At 37.3% G+C, this 19,030-nt stretch overlaps 1 protein-coding gene across 8 annotated transcripts in view; it reads left to right on the top strand.

Annotated features, from left to right (window-relative positions):
* Positions 1–19,030, top strand: part of PKP4 (plakophilin 4) — a 257,367-nt gene that overhangs the window by 72,385 nt on the left and 165,952 nt on the right. The window lies entirely within an intron of this gene.

Genomic DNA, 19,030 nt, shown 5'->3' with positions numbered 1-19,030 from the left:
AAAGCGTGTTTCACATCGCTGACTTTTCTGTCAGGGCTCTGGCGACTTGAGGCCTGTGATAGCCTTAGATCTGTTGAACGTTTTAACATAGGTATTACTTAGGGTTGTCTCCGTGATTTTTTGGATTAAAGGTTCTATTTGTTGTGTTTGTCTTAATCAGAGTATACTCATCTTGTGAGCTACTGTTCTAAAACTTGTCACACTGTGCCAGTTTGCTTAAATGTCATGTTTATGTTGATTTTTTAAAGGCACTTAATACTGTTATCCTTCAGAGCCAGGTAGCTTTCTAAATTAGATTTTGATCTAGTGGGCTTAGAGAAATTTTAACTGCTTAAGATTTAGAAGCTTAATAAGGTGAATGTGAGTGTAAACCTCCAGGGAGACTTTTCTTTTCTGCCCTCCTCCCTCAAAAAACACACAAGCAACCAAAAAAGTATATGCCCTCTGTGAGGGTTATTTTGTTGGAGATAACCTAATAGTATAATTGTCTTCTTAAATCTTACGATTTAAATTACTAGTCTTTTTTTTCCTCAAGAGATACAAGCTTAAATGTTGTATGTAGGCTGGAATTCTTTGAAAAATCAGTGTCAACAACTCCTATGACTAATGATGACAAAGAGTGAAAGGATGTTTAAAACTTCCTTATTTTATTTTTTGCTGTAATTTAAAGATGGGTGTGTATATAAAAGATTGCTCTAAAACTGGGAGATGTGTCTTGCCATTAGAGCTGTATTTTCAAGAAAAAATGATTTCACAACTTATCCTAGTAGCAAGATGTCAAAATATTTTTCATTCATCACAGAAGTTTGAAGTTTTTAAACATTTCACAAACTAAGAATTTGGGAAGACACAAGAAAATTAGAGTCAGTACTATTTTTCATTTTCTCCCAAACTATAGATTATCTAAGTTTCTATCACTTTTAGGGAGGCAAAAAGGGACTCTTTCTTTTTACTTGCTGAGATCTGACCCAAGAAGCTGTGAAATGAGAAGGCTCTGATTTATTTGTGACTCTTAGTGTATACTGCATTTTGGTGAAATACAACAGTAAATTTATCAAAGTGCCCAGAACTAACTTAAAACCAGAAACTGTGCTCAATAAGCATAACAATAGGAACCTTCGTGTCTGTACCTTTAAACTAGATAACGCTGCATATAGAATAAATTGGAAACCTATCAGAATTTTTGCCCTATAATTCCTTGATGGCCTCAAATGACTTCAAAATTTTATCTTTTGGCAATGAATAGTATTTTGAATGGATGTTTTGTGAGACAAAGCAAAAAGAGTTCTGGTTCCTTGGGTTAGGCAAAAAATATACAGATATTTGTTATTTATTAGAATTATCGTATGTCTCCCACTTTGTTTAGTTAGTGGGAAGACACACTTCTATTCTTGTTCTTAAGAATCTGAGTCCATCAATATACATTTACAGTTTTCATTCTTAATTTCTTTTAAGATTGTCAGTGCTCATTACTCAGTGCATCAGTCATTCAACCCAAGACGCCATATCTCTCTCTCATTCCAAGATAACTTGCCTGATTTTAAATAGCCAACTCTAGTTCCCATAGGATTGTGTGGTACAAAGCAAGATACTCCAATTTCTCTGTAATTAGAGTAAAAATTTCTTAGACTTTCCTGAAATATGTCACTTGCCTTTGCCAAATGAGACAGAGCATAGAAAAATTAGCTAAGGATAAGAAAACTAATTAGTATTTATCTTACGTATTTGATTCTAAAGTGCTAGTCAGGATGTCACATTTGTAGTTGTGTTAGACTCAAATGAAATAATTAATTTTCGATTATGTCCTTGGTCATGTATGGTATCAAAGAGCAGTATTACTGGATAGGATGTACAGTTATGGGGGGGAAAGTTGCCTCATTTTCATAGGCTTGGAGCGATGGGATCAGGTCCGCTGATCTCAAAGAACAGACCTTGTTTGATGGTGGATGTATCTCAGAACAAATGTTTCATTGGGATGCAGAGATTCCTTCAGTGTGAGGGGGAAATGGCTGGGTTCCCATCAAGGCTCCACTACTTACTGTGTCATCTTGGCAAGATTGTTAACCTCTTTCTGCCTCAGTTTCTCATTTGTAGAATGAAGATAATAATAGTTATTGAAACATTAAATTAACCTATGTAAAGTTTCTATACTCCCTTACACTTAGTAAATCCTCATAGTAAAGGCTAATATTACTGTTATCATCATCATCTCTACATAAGAAGAAAATGCCCTCCCTAAGAGAAGCTGGTGGTTCTACTTTTAAATATGTGTCTGTTGGGACTGAGAAACTTCTTCCAAGCCACTGATATGAAGACAAAAAAACTTCTTTGACTACTGAGCCATGTTTATGCTGTGACAATTTATACTTCAACATGGCATTAAACTTCCAAAACTTCACCATGTTGATCTCACCAATTAAAACAGCTTTATGTATTTATTATAAGAAGTAGAATAGTGAAAATAAATTTTATTAACATGCTGACATAATACAAACCCGAACATCACGTCAAAGCACTTGGTTAAAGAACTGGAAAGTAATATCTTTTAACATGCACCTGAATTTTGAGAGGAAGAATCTGGGTTCTTATAAATTATATCCAAGCCACTACATTCCTCATGTGAATTCCCCCTGGACATTTCATGATAAGTAGTAGGGAAGAAAATGACAGGCAACCAGTAGCCATTTTGTTAACAAATCATTAGCCTGTTAATACCTAAAATTGGATTTAGGGAGTCATAGGAACACTGAACTCTTCCTCTACTGGGCCTCTCTTTCATTAAGATCCTCCCATGCCAGAAGCTGTTCCTTATTCTTGACAAAATACAGAGATTCATATTCTCTCTCTTTTATGAAGCTATGACCTTTCATGTTGATGTCAGTCCCATAGATGCATGCATGTGCCTTTATAGAAAAAGTCCTTGCTTTTTTGCAGATAGAAAGAAGGAACTCACTTCTGTTCAAGTGTTACCTCTTTCATGAAGCCAACCATGAAGTTCACCTCAGCCTGAAGTCAGTTCTCTGCTGATCTTTCTTAGCACTTTATACCACTGCTCTGACTCATCACATGCTCCTTTGGATGATATAATTAAAAGCTACCTGAGGATGAAAATGAAAGTTACTTAGTCATGTCCAACTCTTTGCAATCCCATGGACTGTACAGTCCATGGAATTCTCCAGGCCAGAATAGTATAGTGGGTAGCCTTTCCCTTCTCCAGGGATCGAACCCAGGTCTCCTGTACTGCAGGCAGACTCTTTACCATCTGAGCCACCAGGGAAGTCCAAAGGGCTTGAATATACTAGAGCTGCATGAATGATTATTGAAAGAGGAAATAAATAAATAATGCTACCAGATCACTTTGTCACCAACTGGCTATTCTATAAGGATAATGGAATCTGTTGCCACGTTCATAGCAACATTACTAAGCAAGGGAATCTCAAAACAGCACCTAGAAACCTAGTTACTCAGCTGCACATTCTTATCTTTCAGACAATTTGAGTTGCACTATATCCATATTGATCTAGAAACTAAATCTGATCTCTGCGTGGAACAAACTTAAACTTTATTTCACGTGGATGGTCAAATAATGGCGTAAGTCTTTTAAAAATATGAAAGAAATTTATATTTAATCTTCCATCTGTCCAACTTAGCTGCAAATGAAATGTAGGGAATGAAAGGATGCGGTTTATCTTGGTGATGTCACAAAATATCCACCATCATTATGGAAACCAATTAATTGCGAAAGAAATGTCTTCCAGTTAAGGATCATCCTTCAAGAGAAGGAAAAAGTCAGTCCATGGGATTAGCAAAGTAATGTTATCCTTGGACTCCAGTCTAAAATTACAGAAAGTGTCAGTTGAACTTAAGCCACCAGTTGGCTGTTGGGTTTATACCATCAGGATCATCATTTGGCAGTTTCTACTGTTCAGTTCAGCTCCTGCTGAGAATACAGGATTCCCAAAGTGAATGTAGGTGTTGGAAACAAACTGTTTTGTATCATGATAGTTTTCAGGCTTACCCAAGAATGATCTAGTGCCTTGCTTATATGTGGTTAGGTAAAGAAATATGGCCAAATGCAGTGCTCTCAGAGAGCCTTGCCACTTCCTGTGAAAATCATAGACTAAACTGACTGATTCATCCTTGAAATGGACAGCATGCCTTTGGATGGAAAGGCATTGGAATCTGGTAAGACATTGACTCATTCAGAAATTCACTGCCATCCCTGCAACTTAGAAGTGTCAGCATGCTAACATCACAGGCTCAGGGAAGCAGTGAGCCAGGAGCAGACTCTTATTATCAATGGGAGAGTATATTGAACTTTTGTAATTGGTAGAATCTCATACTAGATTGTAGAAATACTCTTTAAAAAATCATATCACCAATCCTGAATAGCATTAAATATTTTTCATAGCTCTGTTTAAGGTGCAAGTTGATTTACATTCTGTAAAATCACACATGTAATATTTATTACACCCTTTCATCTTCTGTCATAAAGTTTCTTGAATAATTGAGATCTCTATTTGAACTTGGCCTGACTCCCTAGGTGCTCTAACTTCCATTGTTCTCCCACAAACCACACCCTCTTATTTTGGGTTTATGATTTAAGAAGTTTGGAATTCAGGTTTAAGATTGAGTTCAATCCAGATAGCATGAAATGGTAAGCAAAGAATAGGTTTGGTAAAACGTGCTAATATTATGTGTACCTCTCTTACTCTGGTGAAGTCCTAAGTGGGGTATTGGGTATACTTTTGTTATCTTTGATGAGTGAAAATTGAAATGTTCTTCATTTGTGAGGCTTTCAAAGAGAATAGTACCACCTTTAAAGATATTTTCTGACTTTGGGAAAATTATGATTCTGCCTTCATGTGTTCATATTAACAAGTGATATTTAAATATCAAAGAGTGAAATGAGAGTCATTATAGAGATCCTTAATTTCTTGAGGATAAAAAAGGAAATTTAGATCCCAACTGTGTTCTATTGATATTACTTCATTTTTACATGGATGTGTTAGCTTCAGTAATTACACACCCTTTCCTGTATGGCAGAATGCCCAGAACTGAACAAATTCCAGTACAATTATTTACTTTATTTCTCTGAAACTGAAACAGCTCAACTGCTGTACACCTGCTTTTGCAACTTCCTTTTATTTGGCCCCTAGATTTATTTACAATGAAATAGTTCTCCCTGACACACCTCAGCCCCATGCAGAAGACAGAATTTTTACTTCAGCTGTAAACAAGCATAGTTGGTAGCCTAGCTAAAAGCATTGTACTGTAAGTACATCACTGGAAACTTCACACTTTCCCTTTTAGTAACTTAGTAATTTTTCCTCTTGGTAACTGAATTATCTTGGCAATTGTAATTATGTAATATAGGAACGTCTTCTGTGCCTGAACTGCATCATCAAACACAAGGTAAGATTGGATCTTTTCTTAGTGACTTCTGTGGGATCATCAAATTTTATAGCTTTTTCTCTCTAATATTATGGAATTAAGGTTCAAAGCAGGGTCAAGTGGTAGATGTCTTGCGACAGTCTTTGGCCTGGATTAAAGAATTCTGAATGCTGATAATTGGTTCTTAGGAGATCAGTCCTCTTAAATTGCATATGACACAGTGAAAATTTAACATTTCTCTTCCATGTGTTAATGATGTAGGGTACCCCCAGTTCGAGTATCTCCATGGTTAAATAATACAGAAGAGTATAGTTAACAGGTTTATTTATTCATGTATTTGAGTGTACAAAAAAAAAGAAACTGTCCTTAGATTGCCAAGTTAGCTAACAACAACAGGCAAATTTTTGCGTCTGCCCGTGTTTTCCAGTAGTCTGATAAATGATCAGCGGGACCTGTGAGCACAGTTCCCAACTCTTTCTGTCTGAGGCATACATTTTGAATAACTGATTTTTTTGTTTATTTGATTACCTCGGAGATATCTTTTTAGATGTATTGACACAATAGGTGGTTGTTCTGTTTTACTTTGTTTTGTTTGACAAGCTCTTAGCTTCCAGGAGCTTGAACAGCTTCTGTCTGGCTCTTTATCCACAGCTGAATTACACTTGCAGACATGGAATACATAGTAGAAGACTCCCCAAATATTTATTGGGTAAATGAACTAAGAATGTAAAAATGCTCACTGTCCCACTGTAGTTCATTTACACTTGCTTTTAACTAGGTAAATATGTATATGTATATAGAAAGCCTACTGTGAGCAAAGACTGTCTAGGAAAGAGGTGGGAGGGATGGTCAGGAAATCTTTCCTATGACCAGGAAAGGTGGTCTGTTTAATACAGTTTCTGCACTCAGAAGAATACAGAGTTACAAACCATACTGTGTATTTTTATTTGTGGTAATTGGCACATAATGAATATTCATTCAGTGGAACCACAGAATCCAAGAATTTGTCCCCTTTTTTTAGTTAATCAGGCTATAGATATATATTGTATTATGCCAGTTTTATGTAAATTTGTTAACTTAGGCATTATTATTAACTATTAGGCAGAATTATTTAATTTTTACCATTGACTTAGCTGTACCTTTGGTTTACATTTGAAAGTAATAGAATATTTTTCCTTTATTAACTGTTAAAGTCAATCTTGCCTTTGCATATTTAAAATGATAATTTCCTTTTCAGTTGAATAACTCAGTTCACAATTCCTGTTCAGAGTTAAATTATGAATATATGGAGTAATTTTTCCCCTGTACATGCAAACTTTATGATATTAAATGTGAAATGAGTGACTGCTGAGTTGGTGAGATTAAATGGATGACAGGATCATTCAGCATTAAATTCTTTGTGCCGCTTGATTGTTTTTCTTTACAGAATCACTTCTGGAGAGAAAATTATTTCAGAAACATACTTTTTTCCTACAGATATAACCTTGAAGTTATTCCACAGCTATTGCAGAACAGTCTGTCTTCATGTTTGTGTTCTTCAAATCTAAATTGTAGTTTTGGTCACTTTTGCAGAAAGGGGTCCGTACAGCGTTACTGTGTCTGTTTTTATTTTATGTGTGTATTCTTTCCAAAGTGATCAGATCTGCTTGTACCTCAGCAAATTTAGGCTTTGAGGATTTTGTTCAAGGCACTCCTAAGAAAAATCATTTAAAACGTAAAGTTGATTTCAAGTAATGCAAAGACAAATTTGTGTCTTAGCTTATAGAATCTTAGTTTTTATGCACTGAAACCTTCATAATACAGAGATCTAAAATACCAGAAAAATTCTGCAAGCAAATTGAAAGAACATATTATTGAAACATAAAGATAAATCATGTTATAAAATTAAATTCCATATAAATCATATTTCAGGTATGAAAATGGCTATCATAAATTGGAAGACAGTTTATTTATTTTTTAATTGAAGGATAGTTGCTTTACAGAATTTTGTTGTTTTTTGTCAAACATCAACATGAATCAGTCATAGGTATACATATGTACCCTCCCTCCTGAATTTCCCTCCCATCTCTCTCCCCATCCCACTGATCTAGGTTGATACAGAACCCCTGTTTCAGTTTCCTGAGTCATAAAGCAAATTCTCATTGGCTCTCTATTTTACAAATGGTAATGTAAGTTTCCATGTTGCTTTCTCCATACATCTCACCCTCTGCTTCCCCCACCACCCACCCCCCTGCCTAAACCCAAGTCCATAAGTCTATTCTCTATTTCTGTTTCGCCATTGCCCTGAAAATAAATTCTTTGGTATCATCTTTCTGGATTCCATATATTTGTGTCAGTATACAATATTTATCTTTCTCTTGCTTACCTCACTCTGTATAATAGGCTCGAGGTTCATCCACGTCATTAGCACTGACTCAAATGTGTTCTTTCTTATGGCTGAGTAATATTCCATTGTAGATATGTACCACACTTTCTTTATCCATTCATCTGTTGATCAACATTTAGGTTGCTTCCATGTTCTAGCTGCAGTGAATAGTGCTGCAGTGAACATTGGGGTATATGTGTCTTTTTCAATTTTGGTTTCCTCAGAGTATATGCCTAGGAGTGGGATTTCTGAGTCACATGGTGTTTTTATTCCTAGTTTTTTAATGAATCTCCATACCATCCATCTTCCATGAGGGCTGTGTCCATTTACATTCCCACCAACAGTGCAAGAGGGTTCCCTGTTCTTCACACCCTCTCCAGCATTTGTTCTTTGTAGACTTTTTGATGATGGCCATTCTGACTGGTGTGAGGTAATATCTCATTGTAGTTTTGATATGAATTTCTCTAATAATGAGCCGTGTTGGGCATCTTTCCATGTGTTCATTAGTCATCTGTATGTCTTCTTTGGAGAAAGGTCTGTATGGGTCATTTTCCCACTTTTTAATTGGGCTGTTTGTTTTTCTAGTATTGACTTGTATGTGCTGCTTGTATATTTTGGAAATTAATCCTTTGTCAATTGTTTCATTTGTTAGTATTGTCTCCCATTCTGAGGGTTGTCTTTTCACCTGTTTATAGTTTCCTTTGCTGTGCAGAAGCTTTGCAAGTTTAATTAGATGCGACTTGTTTATTTCTTTATTTATTTTCCGTTACTCTAGGAGGTGGGTCATAGAGGATCTTGCTTTGATTTGTGTCATCGAGTGTTCTGCTTATGTTTTTCCTCCAAGAGTTTTATAGTTTCTGGTCTTAAATCTAGGTCTTGAATTCATTTTGCATTTATCTTTGTGTTTGATGTTAGGAAGTATTCAAATTTCATTCTTTTACATGTAGCTGTCCAGTTTTCCCAGTACCACTTATTGAAGAGGCTATTTTGCCCCATTGTATATTCTTGCCTCCTTTGCCAAAAATAAGGTATCCATAGGTGTGTGGGTTTATTTCTGGGCTCTCTAACTTGTTCCATTGGTCTGTATTTCTGTTTCTGTGCCATACTGTCTTGATAACTGTAGCTTTGTAATATAATCTAAAGTCAAGAAGGTTGATTCCTCCAGCCCCATTCTTCTTTCTCAAGACTGTTTTGGCTATTCGAGGTATTTTGTGTTTCTGTATGAGTTGTGAAATTTTTTGTTCTACCTCTGTGAAAAATGCCAGGTAATTTGATAGGGATTGCATTGAATCTGCAGATTGCATTTGGTAGTATAGTCATTTTCATAATATTCATTCTTCCAACCCAGGAACATGGACTCTCAGTATCATAGTTTTTCTGTATACAGTTCTTTTGTCTCCTTAGGTAGGTTTCTTCCTAGATATTTCTATTCTTTTAGTTGCAGTGGTGAATGAGATTGATTCCTTAATTTCTCTTTCTGATTTTTCACTGTTAGTATATAGGAATACAAGTGATTTCTTTGTATTGATTTTGTATCCCGCAACTTTGCTAAATTCACTGATTAGTTCTAGTAATTTTCTGATAGTATCTTTAAGGTTTTCTGTGCATAATATCATGTCATCTGCAAACAATGAGAGCTTTAGTACTACTTTTCTGATCTGATTTATTTTTCTTCTTCTCTGATTGCCTTAGCTAGGATTTCCAAGACTATGTTGAATAATAGGGGTTGAGAGTGGACACTCTTGTCTCGTTCCTGATCTCAGAGGAGATGCTCTCATGTTTTCACCATTGAGAGATAGTTTTCTTTGAATTGAAATCTTTTGGCTTTTGAAGGAAATTTTAACTTTCCTTTTGAAATTGGAGTTCTGGGCATTTCAAATTTGAATTTCAATTTGTACACATTTACATGTAAAAATTCCTATAAACCAGCATGATATCAGAATAATATTAATCATGTGGTATTATCTACTCTAATATGCATATATCCAATTAATGCATTTTCCTAAAATCATTCCTAAAGCCTAAATCGAGATAAAGATCCTCAGCCACTGCATATATGGCCTTCTAATCTGTTCTGGTGGAATCAGTTCTTACGCTTTCCTCAGCATTCTGTTTTCCTTTAGAAATTCCTTTCCATCAAAAATTGACATAAACCATCATTTTTCCCCTTGGCAAAATATTTTCATAAATTGTTTTACTAATAAAAGGGTAAACATGTCTTGCCCAAGTGTAGAATAAATTGGCACCTTCTTTTTTCACTCATGACCTTATCTACCTTCTATGTTTCTTGCTTAAAAGAGACAGTTGTTGGAAGAGGGCAAGCTTACTGGATTTTCCCCATTGTCCCAATTTTCTCAGTTGTTTCTTAGAAAGATGAATATTGTTTTTTTTTTTCCTTACAATGTAAGCAGTTAACAGCAGGATCTTAATTTTTCTTTTAGTTAGCAAAGTATAATGAAAAAGTGAATTGTTACTAAATTATTTTGTGGAAAAATACATCTTAGTAATTGCTGCTGTTGGCATTATTCCCAGCTGATTAGAAGATTTGATGGTCTGTAGGTAAGGCTATGAAATTTATATAGGTATGGATACTCAACAGAATGCTGTTTCACTTAATTTATTTGATCTGCATTATAGAATAGGGAAAACATTTTTATTCAGGCAGAACTTTTATTTAATTTGATTTCTTTTTATTTAATATCATACCCTTTAAAAACTTCTCTTGATTTACCATTGATAACTGTGAAGACACCCACCCTATTGTCAGAGTTGGAGAGGAGTTCTACTATAAGGACAATAGAACAAAATTGAGAAGAATGGTTAGCAGGTCATTTATGTTAGATCTGCCCTTGTAAGTACAGAGACCCTACATTGCTTTAGGGGGCTTCCCTGCTTTTCAGTACAGTCAAATTGCTGTCTCTTCTCTTTCGGCCACCATCATCACCACTACTACCACAGGAAACAAGTGAAAATTTTTAGGAAAGATCTTATCACAGTTCAGTTCAGTTCAGTTCAGTTGCTCAGTCGTGTCCGACTCTTTGCGACCCCACGAAGCGCAGCACACCAGGCCTCCCTGTCCATCACCATCTCCCAGAGTTCACTCAGACTCACGTCCATCGAGTCAGTGATGCCGTCCAGCCATCTCACCCTCTGTCGTCCCCTTCTCCTCCTGCCCCCAAGCCCTCCCAGCATCAGAGTCTTTTCCAATGAGTCAACTCTTCGCATGAGGTGGCCAGAGTACTGGAGTTTCAGCTTTAGCCTCAGTCCTTCCAAAGAAATCCCAGGGCTGATCTCCTTCAGAATGGATTGGTTGGATCTCCTTGCAGTCCAAGGGACTCTCAAGAGTCTTCTCCAACACCACAGTTCAAAAGCATCAATTCTTTGGCACTCAGCCTTCTTCATAGTCAAACTCTCACATCCGTACATGACCACAGGAAAAACCATAGCCTTGACTAGACAGACCATTGTTGGCAAAGTAATGTCTCTGCTTTTGAATATGCTATCTAGGTTGGTCATAACTTTCCTTCCAAGGAGTAAGCGTCTTTTAATTCCATGGCTGCAATCACCATCTGCAGTGATTTTGGAGCCCCCAAAAATAAAGTCTGACACTGTTTCCACTGTTTTCCTATCTATTTCCCATGAAGTGATGGGACCGGATGCCATGATCTTCGTTTTCTGAATGTTGAGCTTTAAGCCAACTTTTTCACTCTCCTCTTTCACTTTCATCAAGAGGCTTTTTAGTTCCTCTTCACTTTCTGCCATAAGGGTGGTGTCATCTGCATATCTGAGGTTATTGATACTTCTCCCAGCAACCTTGATTCCAGTTTGTGTTTCTTCCAGTCCAGCGTTTCTCATGATGTACTCTGCATAGAAGTTAAATAAGCAGGGTGACAATATAAAGCCTTGAAGTCCTCCTTTTCCTATTTGGAACCAGTCTGTTGTTCCATGTCCAGTTCTAACTGTTGCTTCCTGGCCTGCATACAGATTTCTCAAGAGGCAAGTCACTGAAAGAGGAACTCCCCAGGTCAGTAGGTACCCAACACGCTACTGGAGATCAGTGGAGAAATAACTCCAGAAAGAATGAAAGGATGGAGCCAAAGCAAAAACAGTTCCCAGCTGTGGATGTGACTGGTGATAGAACAAGGTCTGATGCTGTAAAGAGCAGTATTGCAAAAGAACCTGGAATGTCAGGTCCGTGAATCAAGGCAAATTGGAAGTGATCAAGTGGCAAGAGTGAACATCAACATTCTAGGAATCAGCGAACTAAAATGGACTGGAATGGGTGAATTTAACTCAGATGACCATTATATCCTATCACTGTTAGTGAGATATGAAAGGCAATAAACTCTGTGGAATAGAAATCCATTAGGAAACTAATATCTAACAGTTATTACTTAAACTGTGTGTCAGGCGTTGTGCTAAGTGCTTTACATGAAGAATTTCCTCTGTTATTTATCAAAACTTTATGAGTTGTGAAAATCTGTCAGGTTTTTTTGGCCACTGAACATGTGGTCCAAATTTGTTGTTCTTTCCATTTTTCCACCTGAATAGACTAAGTGAGAAAATATATAGCCTTGAGCTGTACAAGTAAGTTGTTCCAGTAAATTTTGTTTTTAATCTGTAAATTACCCAGGATGTTTTCAGTTGCTTGTAACTAAAAACCTAGAATCATACAGATAGTTATTATTATTACTGCTGTTTACAGATGGGAAAATTGAAACTCTGGTAAAGTTGAGTAATGTGTCCAAGCTTACACAGTTAATCAGTAGGAAATCTAGTATTCATATCCAGGCAGTTATACTCTAGAGATGCATAGTAAATAATTAACAGCTACAGTGGAGGTAATAAAGGAAAAGTAGATATAGAAGAAAATTCAATCACTGTGGGTGATAAATATTATTTGAGAAGTTATCTTGGAATATGGAAGAAAAGAACAAAAAAAATACAGATGTCCCTAGACATGGAGGCCAAAGAGAATAAATCTAACATAAGTATTGTGGATGTTCTTGAAAAAGACATTAGAATAAGTAGAGCAGAAATAATACTTAAATATAATTTTGGAAGTTTTTCTAAGCAGACAGTATAGCTGTGAGTATCCAGATTTGAAGTGGTCAGCACATTCCAGGCATTACATATGGAAGAGGGACCTGTCCAGGAGTAATTTCGACAAAGTTTTATATTATACAAAGATAAAGAGGAACGGCGTTCTAGAAGAATCCATATAAATAGTTTAACTACAGAAAATAAGATCAGACTGACATATAACTTAGTGTGGAGCAGTGTGTTTAGAGTATTGAGGGGGAAAAAAATGCTTATAGTCCAGGAGTTTTATACCCAGCTAGAATGTCTTCAGTGTATGAAGAATGAAAAATATACTTTCAAACATTTAAGAAATCATGAAATGGATTCACTCTTGTGCCCTGGTACCCTTTCATAGTTGAAGATGTGCTCCCTTCAGAGAATAACCAAATATAAGACTCAAAAATGAGATATTTATGGTATGAAATAGCTAGTACATCATCTCTTACCTGATTAAGATTCCAAACCAGGGATCTAGGGTTATTATATGCTATTAGTTAGATTTTGCAGTTTTTCTCCAGTGCTTTCCTGCTTCTTATGGTCCCCAAACTATATTCTGCTTCCCACAGTTCAGATGAATATGTTTCTCTCTCTGGTGACTGTCCCTGTTAGCCATTGGTACTATTCTGATTCACTCTTGATAATAGTAGGTAAACTGCATATGTATTTTAGATACTCCACAGGAAGAAGGCCTAGTCAGTGTAGGGTATCATTTAGACATTTGGTGGCACTTTTCACTGTCACAGCACTTAAGATGTTTTGCAACCTATAAGCTTATATTGAATGCTCTGAGTCATGGTTTGTTGCCTTATTGAATTTGCAAAGATAAAAGAAAAAAAAATCTTCAGTTTGAGCTGGGAACAAGTTTTTATACATGTTTTTTTATCTTGCTTGGATCTATGCATACTTTAACAGTACGTAAAACATCAGTGTCAATGGTATCATCTTAGGTATGTAAAGACATGTATTTACTTGGAAGAAGTCTTATAAGGAAATTCCCAAAGGTATTCTAGACTATGAGAAATAGAACTGTGTCCTTAGCACAGGGCAGATAGGTTAAAGGAGTTCAGCAGTTACCTATCATATGAGTGAATAAAATGAATGCAGTCTGTGCCGAGTAATTACAAATGAGAAAGAAAAATATAGTAATTACCTAATGAAAGGGAGGTATTTGACATTAACAAAAGAAGGGATATAAATAACTAACATGAATGTGAAATAATATTTTTACCACACTAGTAATTATAGAAATACATATTAAAATAATGAAAATATATCTGCCTTTCATATTGGTAACAGTTAAAGAGTGGAAAACTGTGAGTACAGTGATGTTAGCAATTTAATGCAGTATTGCTAAGAGTGAATTGGCAACCATGTTGGAAAGCACTTTAATGATATGTGTAATAAAAGCTTTAAGAATGGTTATATCTTTGGTCCAATAATTCCAATTCTATGTGTCTAGTCTAAGGAAATACTAAGCGTTAACACAAAAATATTAGTCATAGTGATGTTTATGATCTCTAAAAATTGGCAACAGCTTGATTGTCTAATAAAGTGGAATGAATACATAATAGTACATGAGTATGAAAGGCTTTACACAGCATTTAAAAATCACATTTCTAAAGAATTTTTACTAACAGGAAAAACTCATAATACAAATGAAAATATGAAGCATCTAACCATACAGGTAAAAATTTGCTATAGAAATGCACATGAATGTATACATGTATGTATATATGTATGTATACACACACATGTGCAATCATTAATAAAACAAGAATCACTTCTAAATAGTAAGTATCTTCAGGCTTTTTCCTTTGTATTTTCCAAATTTCCTTACAAAAATCATGTAATGCTTAATAAAAATTCTGAAGCCATAAAATAATATGACTGAAGTTTTCAAAAAGATAGTAAAAGGTTCAGTTCAGTTCAGTTCAGTCACTCAGTTGTGTCCTACTCTTTGTGACCCCATGGACTGCAGCACGCCAGGCTTCCCTGTCCATCACCAACTCGCGGAGCTTGCTCAAACTCATGTCCATCAAGTCAGTGATGCCATCCAACCATCTTGTCCTCTTTCGTCCCCTTCTCCTCCTGCCTGCAATTTTACCAAGCATCAGGGTGTTTCTAATGAGTCAGCTCTTCACATCAGGTGCCGAAGTATTGGAGCTTCAGCATCAGTCCTTCCAGTGAATATTCAGGATTGATTTTCTTTAGAATTGACAGCAAAAGGTTACCATAGATTAAGTTGACGGAGATGAAAAGAAAAGAACTAAGTGTATATAGATGGCAAGTTGTGGAAAATATGTCAGATAAATCATGGTTGAAATGGAAAATTTAGCATCACTGTGACGGCAGGCCTCAGATCCAGAAGGTGTCATAGCACAGTGACTAGGAGCAGCAGCTCCCACCTCTGCCCCTGGCTATGCTGTGCGACTTTCAGCAGGTTACTTTAGATAGAGGCTCCTGTGTCTTCATTTGTAGTAAAATGAGGATAGTAGTTCCAATCTTTCTGAAACAGTGAGGATTCAATAAACGTTCACTGGCATTCAAGGATACAGTTGCTACCCTTGAGATGGTATGAAGAAAGGTTGTGGAAGCAGCAAGTTCTAGCCCAGGGCCATTTAGGAAGCACCTGCATTCAAACTGAAGAATATTCAAAGGCATGGGTCCAGGCTGAGACTTGGCCCATGGAAGGGGTTCTATCCAGAGGGCCAGGCAGAGGTTGCATGCCTTGGGACCCCTGTGGCATCATGCTGATGAGAAGAGTCAACATCTTACTGCACCCATGGAGACAGGGGTTGTATCATCAAACAATTGTGCATATCCAATTATTTGTAGATACCTTTACACAGTATATTCAGAAATCTCATAATGAGATTCCTCAGCTATATCTTTACCAGTTGCCTTGGAGGGCTTTTCTACAAAGAATCATTAAGTCTGAAAAGGAAGATGTAGAGAAGTGTACCAAATACACATATTTTTGGAGTACTCGACTCAAGGGTATAACTCCAAGGATGCTTTCCACAGTATTTCAGAGCTTAGAGTAGTGTCTGATGCTAATCAACTTTCCATACTTGTTGAATATATATTTATTGAAAATGTCTGTGTGTTCATGGAAAATAGGTAGGGAACAAAACACAAACATAGTAGCAAACATCAGAGTCACTTCATGAAGTAGTCATTCCCTAGGAATAGTGAGGGTGGAAGTAAGAAGCTCCTTCCCCAAAAAACATAGTAGGAGGGAGGTTATATATCAAAAAATAGAAAATAAAAGTTTCCTCGTGACATGTGTCTGAAAATTTATACCTGATATTTTTTTCCCTTCCATTATAAAAATCAAGTCTGCCTAAAAATGATAGTCATGAGAGATTTGTTCAAAAATGAACGTTTGTTTCTAAAGTGGAATGGTGGTCCTCGCATCTTGTTCAGGAGCACACTACCCTTGGGCTTCCTCTGCTTTTGCAAACATCTGCCTCTCCAACCCCACTGCCTGGTGACAGCAGACTGACTTCTCAAAATGATGTCACTCATTGGGGGTAGGGAGTGAGGCATCTGTTCTGACATGATTGTATTTTCCTGCTTTTAAGTGCTTCCAGCAATATTTCAGTGAAAATGTAGCCTTAGTGAGTCATGTCTAAGCCTGAGGAAACACTGGTGCTTTTGCAGAGAAGTCGAGAGTTTGTCGCTGCTGAAATGGCTCATACGTCTAATCTATTCTTGCCTTCCATAACCTGGATGCAATCCAAACCCAATTGTATCCACTCTGACTGATTTATTTGAACTGGCAGAACTCACATGGGTAGACTCTAAATGTTCCCTTATGATATATTCCTACACAGAAGAAAGTAAATGTAGTAATTAGGACTGTCTTATTTTATGACTAGAACTATGCAAAAAAAAAAACAAAGGAGCCGTTTCCAATACAGTTCTTATATTTGGAAAATAACATCCCAGCTTCAAAATCCTTTAGCCCAGGCAGACTAGAAATACACAACGAAATAGAGTAGATTGGCCACAGAGTATTGCATAGCACAAGGTCCAGTTTATATTCTGTGGCTGTTTTAGGTAGCATTTTGACTGCCCGAAATAGGTTTTTAAACATCGTGAGGAAACCATGTTCCCCAATTCAGATTTTGATTCCCACAGCAGAGTAGTACTGGCAAGTTCGAAGGTCATTCCACCTTGACAGCTTAGAAAAATGTCAGATGGCCACCTGAGAGCCAGGTTGTGAGCAGGGGGAGGTTACTAAACAGGAGAACTGAGCCAAAAAAGAATAGCTGTCTCCCGCCGTCTTCAGTAGGACACTTTGGAGGGTGCTGCTGGCTACTGGGCAAGCTAGTCAGTCCTGGGAGCCTGTAGAAGAGGCACATGGAGCCCTGAGCTGAGGCAGAGGGTGGGAGGGGGGGTTGTCAGTTTGTCCTGAGGACATCACTGTACCATAGGGAATATTTTTAAATGCTGCTGCTGCTGCTGTTGCTAAGTCACTTTAGTCATGTCCGACTGTGCGACCGCATAGATGGCAGCCCACCAGGCTCCCCTGTCCCTGGAATTCTCCAGGCAAGAATACTGGAGTGGGTTGCCATTCCTTCTCCATTTTAAATGTTAGCCTTGTTCTTATTTATACTAATAATCTGATAATCTTGACTCATCAATGAACTCTTATACCATTTCACTGTACCCTTACAGAGAGTTCAGTCATTTATTAGTAGAATGGGAAGCATGCAGACATTGATGTCAGGATTCAAATCCAAACTCCCACAAGTAGCTTTATGCTGTTGGGCAAGCCCCTTAACCTTTCATAGCCTGTTTCCTCTGTGAAATTACAACAATGCTCAGTTTGTAGGTTATAGGGTGTATATATTTAAAATGCCAGTAAAGTGCTTGGTACTTAATAGGTGGTCAAGCCCCTGTCTAGAAGCAGAGCTGTCAGGTATTTCATGAATATTGAAGTTTTCTCTCTTTGGGGCTTAGTAATAAAATTGGCATTCAGATCTAATTGCTCCTGAAATTGCTTTTGCAAAATGAAGCCACCCACAAGTGTGGAGTATTGTTTACCCTGTTGCTCTTTGTTTCCTGCAGAGCATTTAGTTTTCATTTTCATCTACTGGAAATCTTTATTTCCCAATCCTTCAGTTTTGTTTGGTGAATTGAAAAAAATCCCACTCCAACCCCTTGTTTCTTGTTAAAACCTGCCTTAGGATTCTTCGTTGCCTAAAATGGATTTAAACATTCTGCAGTCCAAAATAATGTCATAGGATTATTCTGAAAGAGCTCTCTGCTAGATCCAAGAAGCCATTAATTGTTTTGAGACTATGAACCGCAGCTGGTGAAAGTGGCAGATTCTGGCTTGGTGCAGGAGACTGGTGAAGCATCCGGTGTGCTTCAGGTCCTGCAGCTGCCACAGGGAGGTGGGCAGTGCCGTGGTTTGGGCCCCAAGCCCTTGAAGGCTGTTTCCAAATGATCATATTGCAAAGAATCCACCCATTTCCTTAAATTAGTTTAGAAAAAGGGATTATTTCTTGAATAAATTTTTTTCAATATTTTCAGTTTTAAATATTAGGCCCCACATACTCTGCGATATATTGCATTTAGTAAGCCCTTATTTATCTGTAGGCCATGTCTAGAATTCCTATCAATCTGACAACATAGATGAGACTCTGATAGGAAATGGTAACCTCCGACTTCCTGTTCTTACTGGATGCTAAGAAACAGTGCTCCGATGTTGTGACAGTTAGTGTCTATCTGTATACCAAGCACAAATTATTGACAGCTCTTAGTTACTGTTGGGGAGAAGGCAGTGGCACCCTATTCCAGTACTCTTGCCTGGAAAATCCGATGGACGGAGGAGCCTGGTGGGCTGCAGTCCATGGGATCGTGAAGAGTCGTACAGGACTGAGTGACTTCACTTTCACTTTTCACTCTCATGCTTTGGAGAAGGAAATGGCAACCCACTCCAGTGTTCTTGCCTGGAGAATCCCAGGGACAGGAGAGCCTGGCGGGCTGCCATCTCTGGGGTCGCACAGAGTCGGACATGACTGAAGCGGTTTAGCAGCAGCGGCAGCACTTACTGTTGACATTTATTGAGTACCAATGTGCATGACACTGACTCACCTAAGCACTTTGTATCGCCTCGTGTCATCCTCACACAGTCCTAAAATCAGTCGCCATTATTAGTCCCATTTTACAGCTGAA

The sequence above is a fragment of the Budorcas taxicolor genome, chromosome 2 (assembly GCF_023091745.1).
Source record: "Budorcas taxicolor isolate Tak-1 chromosome 2, Takin1.1, whole genome shotgun sequence".
Classification (NCBI taxonomy): domain Eukaryota; kingdom Metazoa; phylum Chordata; class Mammalia; order Artiodactyla; family Bovidae; genus Budorcas; species Budorcas taxicolor.
Note: the sequence above shows the minus strand (reverse complement) of the source record. Positions and strands in the feature narration are given on the sequence as shown.